At 38.3% G+C, this 16,633-nt stretch overlaps 1 long non-coding RNA gene across 1 annotated transcript; it reads left to right on the top strand.

Annotated features, from left to right (window-relative positions):
- Window positions 1-1,493: 1,493 nt before the first annotated feature.
- On the top strand, window positions 1,494-3,050 carry LOC310893252. The gene is made up of 3 exons (XR_014578845.1): window positions 1,494-1,848; window positions 2,428-2,761; window positions 2,925-3,050. It is a non-coding gene; the product is annotated as an uncharacterized lncRNA (long non-coding RNA).
- Window positions 3,051-16,633: the final 13,583 nt, after the last annotated feature.

Genomic DNA, 16,633 nt, shown 5'->3' with positions numbered 1-16,633 from the left:
CATGCTGGAACACTTCACATTATGTAGATCATATTTGTCTGAAATGATAATATCATACCTATAGTCTGCTGCAGGCTCAAAAGTAGCCTATGCCTCAGGTACTGTTTTATGCCTTTACTTTTGTTACTACATCCTTGTAAGTCTTCAAAAGGGAAATGAAATTATCCTATACAGAAGAAACACCATCCAGAAGAAACTTCACTTGGTAAGGCCTGAATTCTCACTGAAACCAAACGCAGGTATAGAACCATAGAATATCCCGAGTTGGAAGGGACCCATAAGGATCATCCAGTCCAGCTCCTGGCACCACACAGGTCTACCCAAAAATTCAGACCATGTGACTAAGTGCACAGTCCAAACGCTTTGTAAACTCCAACAGGCTTGGTGCAGTGACTACTTCACTGGGGAGCCTGTTCCAGTGTGCGACCACCCTCTTGGTGAAGAACCTCTTCCTGATGTCCAGCCTAAACCTCCCCTGCCTCAGCCTGACACCATTCCCATGGGTCCTATCACTGGTGACTAAAGAGAATAGATCAGCGGCTGCCCCTCCACTCCCCCTTGTGAGGAAGCTGTAGGCCGCGATGAGGTCTCCCCTCAGCCTCCTCTTCTCCAGGCTGAACAGGCCAAGTGACCTCAGCTGCTCCTCATAAGTCTTCCCCTCTAGGCCCTTCACCATCTTTGTAGCCCAGGATCTTACTGACTTGAAGAAAGAGGCTTTAATCTATTCTGGTTCATTTACTAATGAAGGAGCGTGAAAGAGATGTGTGTCCTTGTATGTGAAGAGGAGGTGAAGGAACAGCTAGTGCAAGGAACACAAAAACCAGTTGCGCCAGACTAATATGTGGTTGTATCTGAGCTTGGAGACTGCAACCATCTTCAAACTTCCAGATCTAGAGGAACGCTTTGGCTGCAGCCTAAAAGCCACATGTACGTAAGCTCCCCCAAGCCAGCCAGTCTTCTTCCCATGACCTGCCAGCAAACAGCAATGTAGGCATGTAACCAAATTAAAGCCAAAACTTTCAGCCCAGTCCTTGACCTGAATAGGGAGTGAGGATCCGGATTCTGACATTTATACATGATAGGTTATATGCAGCCGAAGTAAATACTGTAGTCAGAGGTGATGGGGCTAGAGTTTGAAAAGTCCTACATAATGAAGAGATCTCAGAAAAGCAAATTTAAATAACATTAATGTCAGGAAACGTAATTCTGATCGCTATATTCTTTATCTGTCATGACTAGACAGATGAAAATCTATGATAGCAATTTTGCCTTTAAGGTCATTTTCTTTTTTCTTTCATTTATTTCTTTTATTTCTTTTTATTTTTTTTTTAACAGGCTCTGTACTAATTTTCCTCACAGAATGACTAACAGAAATATGACCCTTGTGCACCTTCTGTAGTTAATTAATTAGGTTAACTCTAACCACAAAGCCCCTTTTCATATTATTTCATCTAGTGATAAGGAGCAATTGACCTTAAAACATTGAAGCCAGGTAGATGAGCCTATTCCACAAGGTCTCTTGGATCCACCCTTGTTAAGTGAAATCTGCCAGGTGTGGATCATTTGACCTTTGCTATATAGGAAGCATGAGGAGTTGGAGGAGGAATTGCCTCCCTAGGGGAGTTTGAGGTTTGGGTTACCTAGGGTGCTTTTCTATCATGGTAAAATGGACTTAGTGTTCCCTAGTAAGCTGCTTTTTCTTCTTCACGTTTTCTACAATCTCTGTGAAATAGTTTTAGAGACTATGAGCATGTTATGTTGGTGGTGCCTTCTCAGTACAGTAAAACCCTGTTGGTCGTACTTCACTGTGAAGTAGTTCGTAAGTGACTCAAGTTCAGAAGCTGGCAGGTAAGTGTTCCTGGGTTCTATAGTTGTTTAATGTTGAGGAGGAGTTTGAGTATTTCCTTGACCTTGTCTGTGTTCAGTGAAATTACTTACATGGATTCTAAGCTCCCTTCCCAGCCCTTAAAAAAAAAAAAAAAAACCCAGCAACATCAGAAGCTCAAGTGCATACAGCTAAGCCTGACTTTGAAGGAAGTTCTTAAGTATTTGATAAGATTGAACATTAGGCTGTGTGAAAAAGGTGCCTTAATGTGTATTCAAATTTTGCCCTGTGGTAAGTAGAAACAGGTTTGGATAGATACTGGTGGTGTTGTCACTACTCTTGCTAAGTGGAAATTGTGCAAATGTGCTGTTCATAAAAGAAATGTTGTTTTCACAATATGCAAGTCAGAAGCGTTTCTATTATTAGATGTTATCGCTTCAAGGTGGTAATGTTAAAGAAATAAATCATTGTTGGACATCTCGCCCTGACACCTCCATAGATTGGTTCCCTGAAGGAAAAGGGTGAAAAGTGTAATTGTTAAGAGCTTCTGAGGTAGGGTCAGGGGAAAAGGGCTTTTCCCCCTTGTTTGCTCTCCCTTTCAGGAAGAAAGACTTCGAAAGACCGTGAGGAATCCCCAGTGGATGAACTGGATAAATAACTCTGGCAGTACGAAGAAAATCTCTCCTCTTCCCTACAGGCCTGTGTGTCAGCTGCAGAGAAATTTTCTGAAGAGGTCCACCAACTTAAAGAGAATAAAACTTTGTTCCCCCCCCCCGTACAAACCAGTGTCTCAGCTATCGGGGTAAGAGTCCTTCTGTGCAAGGAAGACAATGGAGTGAGTACACATGCCATGTCACTCTGTGGTTTTACCTACCTGACCATGGAGAGGACAGGAGAAAATGAGCCGGAAAATTAACGTCAACACTACAGGCACAGGTATGTGAGTAGCAAGGAAAAGCAACATAGAAAAATGACTACTATGAGAAATTTTTTGCTTCAAATTTCACTGACCAGTCCTTGGTCCCCCCCCAACCCCATAGTGGCTAAATTGGCTAAACTACTCCGGCAGTATGAACAAAGTGTCTCCTCTTCCCTACAGGGCTTCGTCTTGGCTGTCGCTAAACTTTCTGAGAAATCTGCTCTTCCAGCTTCCAGTGGGCAATGCTCTGTCCCTGATCATCATCCAACATGTAATTAAACTGTACTGTAAGTCAAATATATTAGCAATGCATGGTAGATTTGTTTTATGCAGTTAATATTTGAATCCATGCTATCTGCATGACAGTGACAGGTTGCCACAGAGATGTCAGTTTTTCCTGACCCTGAAAGTACATGCTAAGGAGTATCAGTGCAAGACTGGAAAATTTAGGAAGAACAGAGTTTAGTAATCACTATAGAGGCTACTAGTGCTCTTTCTCCTACTAAGAAAGGACAATACTATTACCAGCACTAAGTTCAGGTGCACTTCTCAGGCTAGTATGTGAGTAATTGTATTTTAGTGTGTCATAGAACTGACATTTCTCTGACCACCTTGCGCCACCATATATCAGAGCACTGTTTAAACCTTCAGAGAAAGGGTTCAGTGGGTGTAGGATGGAAGACCAGGTCCAGGAAAAGCACTCTAGTACTAGATGACCTGGAGGTCCTTATTTAGGGTGGTACACAGAGTAGTAGGAGAGCAGAGATGCCTAGCATTACAGAAGTGCATAATAGCACTGTGAACTAATCCTTTTTATATTCTCTGACTTTGCACACATTTAAAACTGCACTACTGATTTAGTAAAATAATATTGCACATCAGTTTTAATCTTGAAACAGAATATTCTTGAAACAAATTTGCTTCCTTGATGGACCATGGGAGGTTGTGAGGTTTCTACGTCTGTTTCTCTTCCTTTTTGCTCATATTGAGCTTCCTCGGCCTTTCATAGGAATTACCTGAACCGTTTTAGATTACATCTGCTGATGGAACACAGCTGCCTGGGAGCATGCCTACTATCTCCCTAAGGTGCAACTCTGACACAAAGCAATTGCTGAAGACTATTGTAGCAAAACGGTATCGTCTTTTAGTGCATTAGCTATGACATGTTTTATCTGCTCAGCCTTCATAAATCATGCCTAAATCAGCTGTTAGGTAAAAGACTGATGTGTCTCTGGATTCTTCTGCCCAGAGGTTCCTCCGTTTTACTACTGTTCTCTTAGTTTCCTGCTCTGGGGAAATGAGTGACATTATGGATAATGAATGTACTGACTGAAACTTCTGTTAGCCATTAAGTCATATTAAACATACTCCCTCTGTGTGGGTGGAGGAAGCTGGGTCTTGTTAGAGGTTCAGAATGAAAGATCAATGTATTAATTAATGTATTAGAAAATGACAACCAGAATCTTTGGATCTGATTTCGGGCTGTATTATAGCTGTAATATCTTATACAACTGTTCTTCTAGATGTAGGCAGAATTTCTTCCATTGGAAGACTGTTCATACTCACAGATTAGAATAGATCTAATTTCCATTAAGTTCAATGTTAATAGCTGATGTTATCTTTTCTGAGGATAAATATCTGTTCATCTCTGTATATCACTAACAAAATGATAGTCGCATCAGTGTAAAAATGAAGGTGAGAGCCAGGCAGAGTTATTTTCCATATTCTTGTAGTAGGGTAGCCACAATACTGAAAGACTGAAGTATTCCATTTATGGTGACTGCTTTTGTTTAGGAAAGGCTAATTATCTTTATTCTGTGGCACCCTAAATCTTGGTGAGTAAACAGGTGAGGAAATTTTGCAGCTCTTGGTTCCATTGCTGGACAAAATGTTTTTGTTGTGTCTTTTTGTTTACTTTGGCTCAGGTTTAGATTTTATTACTAATTTTTAAAACATTAAGAAGTCATATTCATGAAGACGCATACTTCTTGAAAGGTGACACTTTCTCACACAAAATGTGTGTATTGAAAATTAGGTTCAGGGTTTGGGATTCATTAAAAGATTATTTATACAGGCAGCAAGGACACAAGGAGTTATATGGCTGTCAAAAACTACTGTACTTAGAGTCTGATGTGCCTGAACTACAATGTCAGATACTTATCAGGGTTGCAACAAGACCTTCATGAATAAGGACTACCCCACTTACTTGTAAAGATTTACACTGTTGTGAAACTGTTGGCATCTTTCACTGAAATATCTGGAGGTGGGTAACAGGAAAATATAATAAATTAAAGGTGCTGGTGTCTGACATAGAATATGCCTAGGTGTTAAGTTTATTTTCTGATATTTATTGTACATTCTGTCACTTCAAGGGTTCAAATTTGAGCTGCCAGCTAAAGGAACAAGACCCAGTATTAGAAGCTAGCTAGAAACTTTGCTGTATTGAGTCATTCTTTCATTCAGCTTTTGTAGAGTACCTCTGACTTTGCTTCCTCTTCCCCAAGCTTTCTATTTTCATGTCTTCAGTGTTGTTAAACACTATTTTCATGTATGAGATTTAACTCTTTGGTTGGATAATCAATAATTGGAGTCCACAGAATATGGTAAATACAATTGCCTTTCACTTGTTTTTGATAGCTTGCTTGTATACTTCATTTCTTGCCTTTCTATTACCTCTTTAGATTATAAGCTTTTTCAGGCAAAAGTATCTTTTCATATGTTCCCTTGGTTCATTCTCTGAAATTTATTTAGTTCTCTTTAAATGTATTTTAATTGGTAATCCCAAGACAAGAATTCTTTGTCAGTTTTAATTGTAGTTTTAAATTGTTTGTAAAATACTTGTTTAACTATTTTTAAGACTTTTTTTCCCTATACAATTTTTTTCTTCAACTTGGAGAGTAACTGCTGCTCAGACTGCTACGTAGGTTCTGAAACTATTGACAGTTTGTTGCCACTCTCCAGATGTTGCTAAAATTCAATCTCATATTTAATGATTCTCATTAGAAATGAAATAAATTCTTACATCCATTAATTTAAATGTACTTTGGCAAGAGCTGCTTATGACAGTTATTAATATTCTGCTCTCATATTGCTCATCTCTGAGTGACTGAGACTACCAGCAAGTATTTTGGGAAGCATATAATTAATGAAAACCAGGAGTGTGCTTGGCTAACTGAAAAAACATTAGAGGAAGAATTAAATGTCCTCTGCTGAGTAATATTTTATCTAAGGAAAGGACGGCTGATGTGCCTCAATAATATTCACCTTAGCATCATTTAATTCTATGCGTTCAGAAGGGATTTTGCTTTTCTTGTTAGAAGCAGGAAGGGCAGAACATTTTGTGCTATGGTGCATCACTTGGGATCCTTTTGTTTACCTGCTGTCCATTGCAGTTAGTGTTTTCTCTCCATCTTTCCACTTCCACATTTCAGTGGATTGCAAGCGAGGTCTAGAAAGTGGACAGGAATAAACCTAGGGGTCTAAATTGTTGTGGATACACTTCAGCTGAGAGTTTCAAACTCACCTATGTTCTGTATTAAAGTTGAGCCTAGAGTCTCAGAAAATACATCCCCATCTTTCTGTTCAGCAAGAGCAGCTGAAGTTCTCCTGACATTTCCTCAGTATTTCCTTCCTTCTGGTTTTCAGGGCACTGCAGGGACCACAGGTGTGGGGGCTCCCCAGGGGGGTTCATCAGGGCCAGGCCTAGCAGCGAGGGCCCATCCCACTGCTGGAGCTGGGCCACCACAGCAGCCCCAACCCCAGGCACTTCCCTGGGGATGGAGATGAGCTGAGGACAGACCTGACAGCAAGAGGGCCTGGCTCGGTGGGGCCCATGGCCAGGCAGGGCAGGCTGTGGGGAGCTGAAGTCTGGCCCTGCTGCAGCCTTGTTGGGGCAGGGAGTGATGGCCACAGGGCTGAAGTGGGGTCCTAGGTCATGGAGGCCAGGCAGGATTGACACCAGGCCTCATGACACTGTGCCATGACATTGCCATTTAAAACAAATGGATAATTTAAACTTCTTTCCCACCAAGAAGAAAACATGGTGTGTGTAAACATGACCAGGAAACTATTTACATTGCTGCAGACATTCAGCTACAGATAACTCCAGTGAGGAAATGGCCAAACATGCTTCCACACAACTGTTGCAGAGCACTGACGTGAAGGCAGGATGTGGGGCATGTAGTGGAATGGTATTATATCTTTCCATGTTGCAGAATAGCCTGCTAAGGTGAAAGCAATACAATAAATCATGAGTGAATTTTCAGAAAAAGAATAGGTTTGGCCAGTAAGGGGCATTTTTATTGTCATAGTGTAGTCTTCTTTAAGATTTGTGGTGCTTGCTTGTATACAAGGGGCACTATGTTACAGGCAACTGCAGAAAAGTCTAGATGATTGAGAGAGGGTGAACATTCTTCTTCTCTTCCGCTCTCCATAATGTTCATATTTTATACTGATTTTAGTTAGATAAATAAGACGACTTTTTGGATTTCCAATATTTCACTCTTAGCTAGTCTCCTGAGAGTGGAGAAGACCGAACTTATTACCACACAACTAAGAGGAACTCATAAGTCACGAGAGCAGATTCTGATTCTTAGTGCAGTCACCACATGCTTCAAAATGATATATTGGGAAAGATTCCTAGAGTGGAAGTGTCAGAGTGCCAATTTGTTCCCAAATCTTGTCCAGAAGCTTTGTCAGCCTGCCATAATTGTATACCACTGGATGCAGTAATAGCATGTGGACCACAGGAGAGAAGAGGAAAAAAAAAGTAGGATTATGCATATTCACCTAATTATTGTTTGCCTACAATACATTTTTTTTCCTGTTGATCTGTTCTGAAGGCTAGAACAAGATATTGGGTGCTAGACAGTAGAGAGTATACAATTTACGTGGGGTAAAAATAAATGTATTTTATTTAAAACTAAACAAAGCCTATAACAGCTCATCATTTATTTTTTACCTTCCCCCCCTTACTCTTCTATAAGCGGCATTGGAAGTTTAAGAAAGAAATTCTGTAACATTTTTCAGTAACTGTTCTCAACTAGGAGACTAGAGTTCTTCACATAATAAGCATGCAGGAATGCAAAATACTGTATTTTCCAGTTCATAAACTGGAATCAAGCTATTCTATTACTGATGTCAGCTCTATGGCTTGGACTTCATCTTCATAAATGTACAAGGTACATACTAAGACATGCTCATTTTTGACTGCTTTTTTTGTGAAATGTACCGTCCCCATTGCATAGATCTCAAAATTAAGTTTAGAAACTCTTATTTAAAAAAATCTTGATTGATTTCATTATCTTCTTAGTTCGTATACAGTACTCAACCATGTGCATTGTATGCTAAACACTGTGTAGGATTTTCTACCTCAGAACTGGAAGCTTCAAACTACATCACTTCAGATGACATATGGGAAATCTAGCAAAAGTCATTTAATTTTTCTGTATTTATGAAGAGTGACTCACGTTCCCTGCCCACACAGATTTGCACAAGTTTCTCATTACCCTTTAGCCACAGTGTGCCATGGTGTCTTCCTCCTGATTTGAGGCCTCAGCCAACACTTACCAGTTATGTAATGCATGATGCTTTCTCTTCACCATTGACCAAGTGCCTCAGGGACAATTTGCTTACAGGGAGTCATCTTCTGATTCACAGATGAGTCTGTCTGTAAATTCATTCCTGTGCAGAATGTTACAGGTTTTCAAGATCTGGGGACAGAAATCACCAAGTTCAAGGGATCTAGTGAGAAAAGGAGAAGCAGTTTAATAAAACAAATGAGCATGGGTTGTGACATTGTTTTTGTTTTTCCCCCAAATAACTGTTGTGTAGGACTTTGATTTGTAAAATTTGGGTGAGATTAACAGTGGATTTCAAACACATGCCCAGACTTTTTCAAATTTTCAAAACTTGATATACTGCTAGATCTGACAGTTTAGTTTCAATAAGATGTGTGTTTTCTTCAGCTAGTCACAGATAAAGTTTGTGGGTTTAAGCAAGTCATTTCATCTTGTATGCAGTTGTCTCTCAATTTGTCTTGTTCACCCAGGCCATTTATTCCCCAGCACAATGACCATTACTGTGTCTTTTGACTCAGCATTTATGACAGGCAAATATAATCTTGGCAGGCTCTTGCAATGTTGTCATAACAATAATTTAAAAATACAATAACTAATATATACTTGGAGACAAAACGTTAACTTAATGATTACTTTGTTTTTACAAATGATTGCAGAACATAGAACCATTAAGGGAAAAAACCTTTTCTTTTTCCTTCTGAGCAGCAAAGTCTTACACTAAAGCCTACGTTTCGAGAAAAATACAGAAAGGTAAAGGCAAAGTAAAAGGACAGAAGTGCAGTTCCAGAGCATGGGCTCTTGTGATACAAACAAATATGAAGTCTAAATGACAGCTAAATACAGGAATTCTCCCATTTTACTTTTGAATGAAACACAATACTCTCTCCTTGTCCTTTAGAAAATCTCCAGCCTTTGGGATATTGTTCCACAGCTCAAAAAGAAGATCCCGGGGGAAGGCAACAAGTTATAAAGATTTTGGAAATGGCCTGCTGCATTGGATGATGATGTTGTAGACTGACTGGTTCATTGAATGTTTATGCCTTATCTCCTACATAGTTTTCACTCTAAAGTTATGGAGCAGCTTGTGTATCACGTGGTTTTATTCTATTTTTTAAAGCATTCATTCAGCATTTAATGCAGTGAAAACCAGTTATGATACTGTGATATTTTCCCTGCAAGCTTCAAATTTAACCATTTCTTGATGTCCACGGTGCTAGTCCTCCATCTAACTTGCATGGCTGAAAGCCAGCCTTCTTGAACTCTGGAAGGCTCAGTGCCATGACCGCATCCCTAGGGAGTCTGTTCCAGTATTCAACCACCCTCTTGGCGAAGAACGTTTTCCCAGTATTCAGCCTGACCCTCCCCTGTCACGGCTGCATGCTGTTCCCTTGGGTCTTATCATTGCTAACCAGAAACCAGAGATCAGTGCTTCCCTCCCCGCTCTCCTCGTGAGGAAGCTGTGGACCACCATGTGGTCTCCCCTTAGTCTTCTCTTCTCTATTTAAATCTTCCACAAGCAGAACAGTTACACATCCTGATAAAAAGATATACATGCAGAAATGAAATAAAACCTTGTCTACTGTACCTAAAATAAGGTTATGTAGGAAAAGTCTTTCTCCCTTATTCACACACTACTATGTTTGCTTTGAGAAAGTATCATTTGGGGCTTGGTGTTTTGCCTCATGTCTCAGGTTGCTTCTGCTCAGTAGCCTCCACCTGAAACCTTGCTGATTACAGCTTCTGTAATTTTCCACCAGTGAAATATCTTCACCTTCAGGTATGCTCACATCTCAGCCTGCTCCCCTTCCCACTCTTTGATGGAGTGTTAGTTCTCCTCTCCTTCAACCCTTCAAGGACATCCAGACAGATCTATTCTTTTTCTCTAAAACTCATGTTAATCCAGTCTTATGCAGGAGATAATCAGGCCATTCTTCTTAATGAAAAATGGAATTGTTCCCCTCTTTCAGTATGTATATATCGCTTTGTTAGCCAAGGGGTTGCTGCCTATATATATCTAGCTAGCAGACAATACTTTCCTTCAGTGAGTAAAATTCTTTCCTCCTCTCTTTAAGGACTGTTTGCCATGTTCTGGTGTGGAATGTAGCTTTCACTGTGGTTTATATTCAATATCAATCTGTACACTAAGACAACAATCAAGATACTTATACTTAGGTGCTTGTCTTCATCTCATTATTGGTGGAGTCCTGCCTGGAGAGACAATGAATTTGATGATTGCCCTCCAACCTCCTACTCCAAAGTATACAATTGTACATACTAATGGTCTTAGGATAACAAAGCTATGTCATTTAAAATGAAAAAGCAAACAAAAAAACAGGAATATGACCGTATTAAGAGAGGTGTAAGACTAAGTTGTGCTTATAAAAATTGTAATAATACAGTGAGTTCTGATCAAGTTAAATAAAAATATTGAAAATTCCAGATCTTTGTAAAACATTGCATTTTGAACACTAGACAGAATGAGTACCATCAAAAACACATTGGACAGATGTTATTCAGCCTTGTATTTCAGATGTGGAAATGGCATGTTTTGTCTGAGGTGAAACCGGTATTGTTGAAAAACTGCATAAAGTAGAAAAATGATATTTGTGAAACAGAGCTGAAAGAATAATCAACACCACAGACTTTGATGATAATGTCTTCTAGACAATCATTGTTTTTTGGGGGTGCAACGTAAGTCATCTACCTGAAATATAATACCTAGAAGAATTAAGCTCCTGATGGTGTTAGTGGCTGAATGAAAATCTAATTTTCTCTAGTTACTTCTGGGGAATCTGATGTATACACATGAGCCTTCCCACTAATGAAGAGAGAGGTTTGATCAATGGCTCGGTTGGTGAACTGCCTCTGTGCCAGGGAACTGACAAGGCTCAGAGAGGTCTCTCATCTACTATATGTGCTACCTCAGAAAAGAGTAACTATATGACCATTTCGTTTCAGCGTTCTTGACTACTTGAGGTACCTGTCCTGAACAATTATGACAGGAAGTCTCAACCAGTGACTTCTTTTTTACTATTGGGAACTCATAAAAACGAAGAGGAATAGGGGAAAAAATAATTTATTTTTTTTTTTTATTTAAATTGATTGCTCTCAGAAAGCATTGGCAATATTTACACAATTCTACTGCTAACTTTTCATCTTATTCTGTAAAGAGATCAAATTTGACAATTTCATAGATCTGGAGGAGGGTAAACAGTTTCACAATCAATAAAACTGATCTTAGGCATCAAAAGAGCTAATGGGCATGTCAGGTGCTAATAGTTTTGCATGAACTCTGTGTGGGTCATCATGATTATACAGGTACTGCTACCTTTCTAAATGTCTTTTTTTTTGGAGCAGAAGTTTACTGAGGTAGTGTTAGCGATCAAACATCTGTATGCCTGGTATTTGAGTGACTGCTTTCGTTGTAGATGAATCGTCAGAAGTACCCTGGCTTAGAAAATGTTCTCAGTTTCTGCAACAAAAAAAAATTGAAAAACTACTTTGAAAAAAGAAAAGAAAAAAAAAGTTATTCTTCTGAAGGCTTGAAATAATTCTAAAAATAGTTATTTTCTAAAGCAAAGCATTACTTCTTTCTCCTTCCTTTCCCAAATCAGCTGCATTCCCAATAACAACCTTTTTCTTTTCTTTTAAAGGTAGGAAAAAATGAAGGAAAGTAGTTGGAGTTTTTCCCAAATTAGACTAATTTTAGAAGAGCAAAAGGTAAATTACAATTTTTCTTAAGTAACAAGATCCCAGAATATATCAAATGAAAAGAAAACCTTTTATCACTTTCCCCAGAAAAGTGTAACGTATACTATTTTTATCTCCTTTCAGTAGTTCAATCTGAAGCCTGCCATTATAACTGAAAAGCTAATTTTCAGACTCGGCGGAAGCTAGACATTGAATTGGACCATAGAAGCTGAGGACTCAACTCACAGAAAGCCATTAAATGGAATGACTGTAACAGTTTCTGTGGAAAAAAGGCAGGTGGCAGTGCTATATTAGATAGTTTTCTAATCACGCAGACAGTCAGTGCCCCTTTTATAGACCTATTAGTTCACCTCCTCTCTTGAGCAGTTCATGCACTTGTGAAAGACTCTTGATAAAACAGATTCTTGTACAAAGACAAATTCATCCATCTTCACACCTTGTACAGTCAATAATTTTCAACAAATGTAATTGTTTTTAATAGGAGTGTTTGTGAAAAAAGGACTCCCTACCACATTAAGAAGTTGCAATTTCTAATACTACATGGGGGTTTGTCCAAGTATAAGCAAGAAATAATGGTGCACTGTGTCACTAATTTTCTATACTACTGGGTAAAGTAGAAATACTTATTTACTTTGTGATCTAAAATTTAAGACATGGATAGAGAGGGGGAGGGGAGAGAGAGAGAGAAATTGATAACACAAAATAATTTTCTTCCAAATTTAGTACTTTGTGAAACTGGCAAGTATTATTCTGTTTTTGGAGAAACAGACATCATTAATAGACAGTGCTGAGTGATAGACATGTAAAGTATCCATAAGTATTAGTTGATGCTTGATCTGTTTTATCCTAACCTAATATTTCACTTAAACATCAGCCTTATGACAGAAGTTATCATTAGAATTCTCTTTTCTCTACTGAATAAAATGGTTTCCAGCTCTTTTGTAACTACTGTTATCATCCTGAATTAAATCTCTGACAGCAGGCTGGATGCCACACATGACAGAAAAATCAATTCCTCTCCCCGAAGAGCTTAAGGTCTGATTAAGTTCCTGTTAAAATCAATGGAAATCTGCTCATTAGCTTAAGAGAAAGTGGCTGATTACATAGGTCCAGATTTAGAGTTTAGGACCACAGTCGCACACTGCTCTGAATAGACAGCTTCAGTGAATCTGAGCCCAAGAAGACATTCAGCAAGCTGTTCTTTGCAGGGAACACCTATTCAAAGCACTTTTTCCCCCACCCGAAAAGAGTCTTTGCAGTGAAAAAGTGGAATGCCTTTGGTACCATGCACTGCATTCAGCACAAGCAGAACAAAGCATAAGATATCCAGTGAGGCTGGAGAGGTGCTGCTCAGCTTGTTTGTTGTTTAGCTCCAAGAGCAGGAAAAGAAGCCTGATCCTGAAAGACACCCTCTAATTTTTGCAGTTTAGTTTCAACAAAATAATTGCAGAAACTATTTGCAGACAGCTATTACTGGTTACATTTATTGATAGGTTTTAAAGTAATGCATAAAATTTGCAAACAATTATTTAAATAATTTTTCTCCCTTTTCACTGGAAAAAAACAGTAACCAACTAAATGCCATGAACTAAATATGTTTCCTTATTGTTAAAGCAGATATTTTTTCCCATCTGGCTGCAAATTAAATTGTATTGGAGCCCTTAGTTTGTGCCAAGCCAGCAGGAGGTAGACATTTTCATTAAACACGTAGGTAGAACAGAATTCTTCAAAGGTCTTCATGAACTACAATCCCACTGCAAGAGAAATTGATGTAGTCAAAAGAGAAAGAAAAAAAGCTCTGTAAAAGTGTACTAGCTGTAATAACATTTCTTAACATCAAGATGAACACCCAAGGCCTTTTTGTTCTAAATGCTTTTTCCAACATGAAAGTAAAAGTTGGTTACTACTACAAAGACTTTCAATATTAGACAAGACAGCAGATGGACACAGGCAGATGGGAAGGAGTATAAAGAGATGAATACTATGGGTCACAAATACTGTCAGTCAGCTTGTCTTAGAACACCAAGAGCTTAACCATGGTCGTGTTGTGGGCTGGTGTGTTTATTTGGGGCAGAAGTGAGTGTTTTGTGGTCTGGTTTGGCTTTTGTTGTTTTGTATTTTTGTTTGTTTGTTTTTCATATATATGCATTATTGCAATTGATGGTATTAAGGCAACTTGAAGCAGGATAATGAGATAGCTCTGCAGATGTTTACAGGGAGAATCGAGGGCACAGGATAATCTCACAATGTCAACTCTAACTTTCCCTCTAAGGATTTGTGTCTGTTTTAGTGCGTTATACTCTCAATAAATATATAACTGGCTTCAGAACTCTCTGCTTCATACTATATTCCTACCTTAATTTTGGTAAATTTAAACTCTCAGATAATTTTAATTGCATGAGACTTTGGTAATGGTGGTGAGGTGCATGTTAACTGTAAAACTAAAATTTTTAATGTAAAGAGGCATTCAGTCTAAGGGTCTTGTATCAAATATGTACCTGATTTAACTTGGATTAATGGGTCACTACTGTCAGCAAAATCACATTTTCCCTTAATAGTCTTTGTACAGTAGAACACTTTAGTATTCTTCATTCAATTATGTGTCCTTCCAGAATACATCATTTTCTCATGCTGTGAGATGCTGACATTTGATGCAAAAATTATGCACAAGCTACATTACTAACAACAACAAAAAAACAACTGTCTCCTGCTATTCTGGACAGGCTGGTGGCTCCAGTACACGCTAATTTGCAATAATACTTTGACAAAACTTAGCTTTAGACAACGTTCAAAACAGTACAGTAAATCATGTTTATTTCCAAATGTACTGAATAGAATTCTTTTTTTTTTTTTTGCTTGCTTACCTTAAAATGACTATTTTAAGGTTATTTTAGTTGCTGCTTATTTTTTGCATTTATTAATATAAATATTATATATAAATATACCTTGAAACACTTTTTTTATTTTGTTAGCTTCTGAGGACTTTTATATTTTTTCAGGTTTTCAATGAGCTTGATAGAAAATTGTGGAAGAGAAATATAGCCATGGCCTAAAGTCACTCTTTTATCAAAACTGACATTTAATGAAAGATTAAGCAATATTTATATCATGTGAAGGAAATATTACACAAAGTAATATTGGTCACTTATGTAGCATTAGCTTAATAAAGAAGAATCAAAGAAGGCTGTTTTCAGAAAAAGATTTCCTTGGCCTAAAGCAGAACCATGGATAAGACTAGTCTACTAAAATATTCTCACACTGGTATTTTTACAGGGATGGTTTTAGCCATTGGCAGCTGTTCAGCTGTGATTCATTTTTCCAATAATTTACATCTATCACTGTGTAACTACAACCTTTAGCTATAAATATTAGCCTACACAAGTTTTACTGTTTTATAAAGAGTTTACTGAACACTTGGGGTTTAAACTTTAAGTTTTGACTGTTTTTTATTGAATTATAAAAATATTTCACAAGGTATTAGTATATTCATTGTAATTCTAAGCTCACTGACTCATTGATTTGCCTGTTCCCTGCTGGAGGTGCTGCTATTAAGTTAATAAAGTGTTCACAAATACATCTTGATCTGTTTGGTTCCCGTTTGTTTTGTTTCTTCTTGGAAATTCAGCTTTGCGCAGACAAGTAGCTAGCATTTGTTTCTGTTTTCCATTTTAAGTACTATTTTCCCTTGAAATGTCAAGTTTCCAGTTTACATCATCTGTCTTGGTGATGCATCAGATTTCAGTCTTTCTACAGCTGTGTAAGCTGTACAACAATGGAGAAAACATAGCACTTTTTTCATTTTGGAAAATGGGAATTCTTCTAAAACATTGAACACTGCGTGTTCCATTGTACTCACCAAAGATAGCACATAGTCAGTCACTTGTGCAATAGTTTAGTTAGTTCTGCCTCTTCAACACTGTTGTCAGCCCTCTACTTAGTGGCAGTCCTTGTGTTTGGAGTTTCATTTCCAGACACAAACCACCATCCTTATTTTATGTACAAGTAGAACTAGAGCAGAGATAGCATATCTGTACACAATATTTTTCTTCCAAAGTTTAGTCTTCACCTAATTTTGATTTCCAGATTTAAGAAAACAAACCTTCAGAAATCAGTTCTACTCAGGAAAAAATGGCAGAAAGAAAATGCTTAGTGTGAGAAACAGCTCTCTCAGCTGCAGTTACTAAACCACTATTCTAGGCTTGCATAAGAAATTTAACAAAAAATTCCTTCTCAATATATAATATTTGATCTTATGAAGAAGAGAGGAGCTTTGCCAGCTATTTGGGCCACTTAATGTTGCCTCCATAAGTAAGTAACATCAGTGGTGGTCTGGCACCATGGCTGCATTCCTTAACTCAACAGTAAGCATCATCATGCCTCCTGATTATTCCTCATCAGGATATTCTGGGATACCCAAAAGATCACACGTGTGGCTTTTATGGCATCCACTCCATCTGCAGTGCAGATGGCTGAGTTTGAGGGTGCATCAAGAAGCAACATCAAGAGAGATCTTCAATTGCACCTGCGCACTGCTGCAGACAGAACATGTCCAAGGCTGTAGGAGCTCATTCTGGCACTTCACCATGCTTTTAGTTAACT

Source organism: Anser anser (genome assembly GCF_964211835.1).
Source record: "Anser anser genome assembly, chromosome: 2".
Taxonomy (NCBI): Eukaryota; Metazoa; Chordata; class Aves; order Anseriformes; family Anatidae; genus Anser; species Anser anser.
The sequence above is the reverse complement of the archived record's forward strand: the minus strand, read 5'-3'. Positions and strand labels throughout refer to the sequence as shown.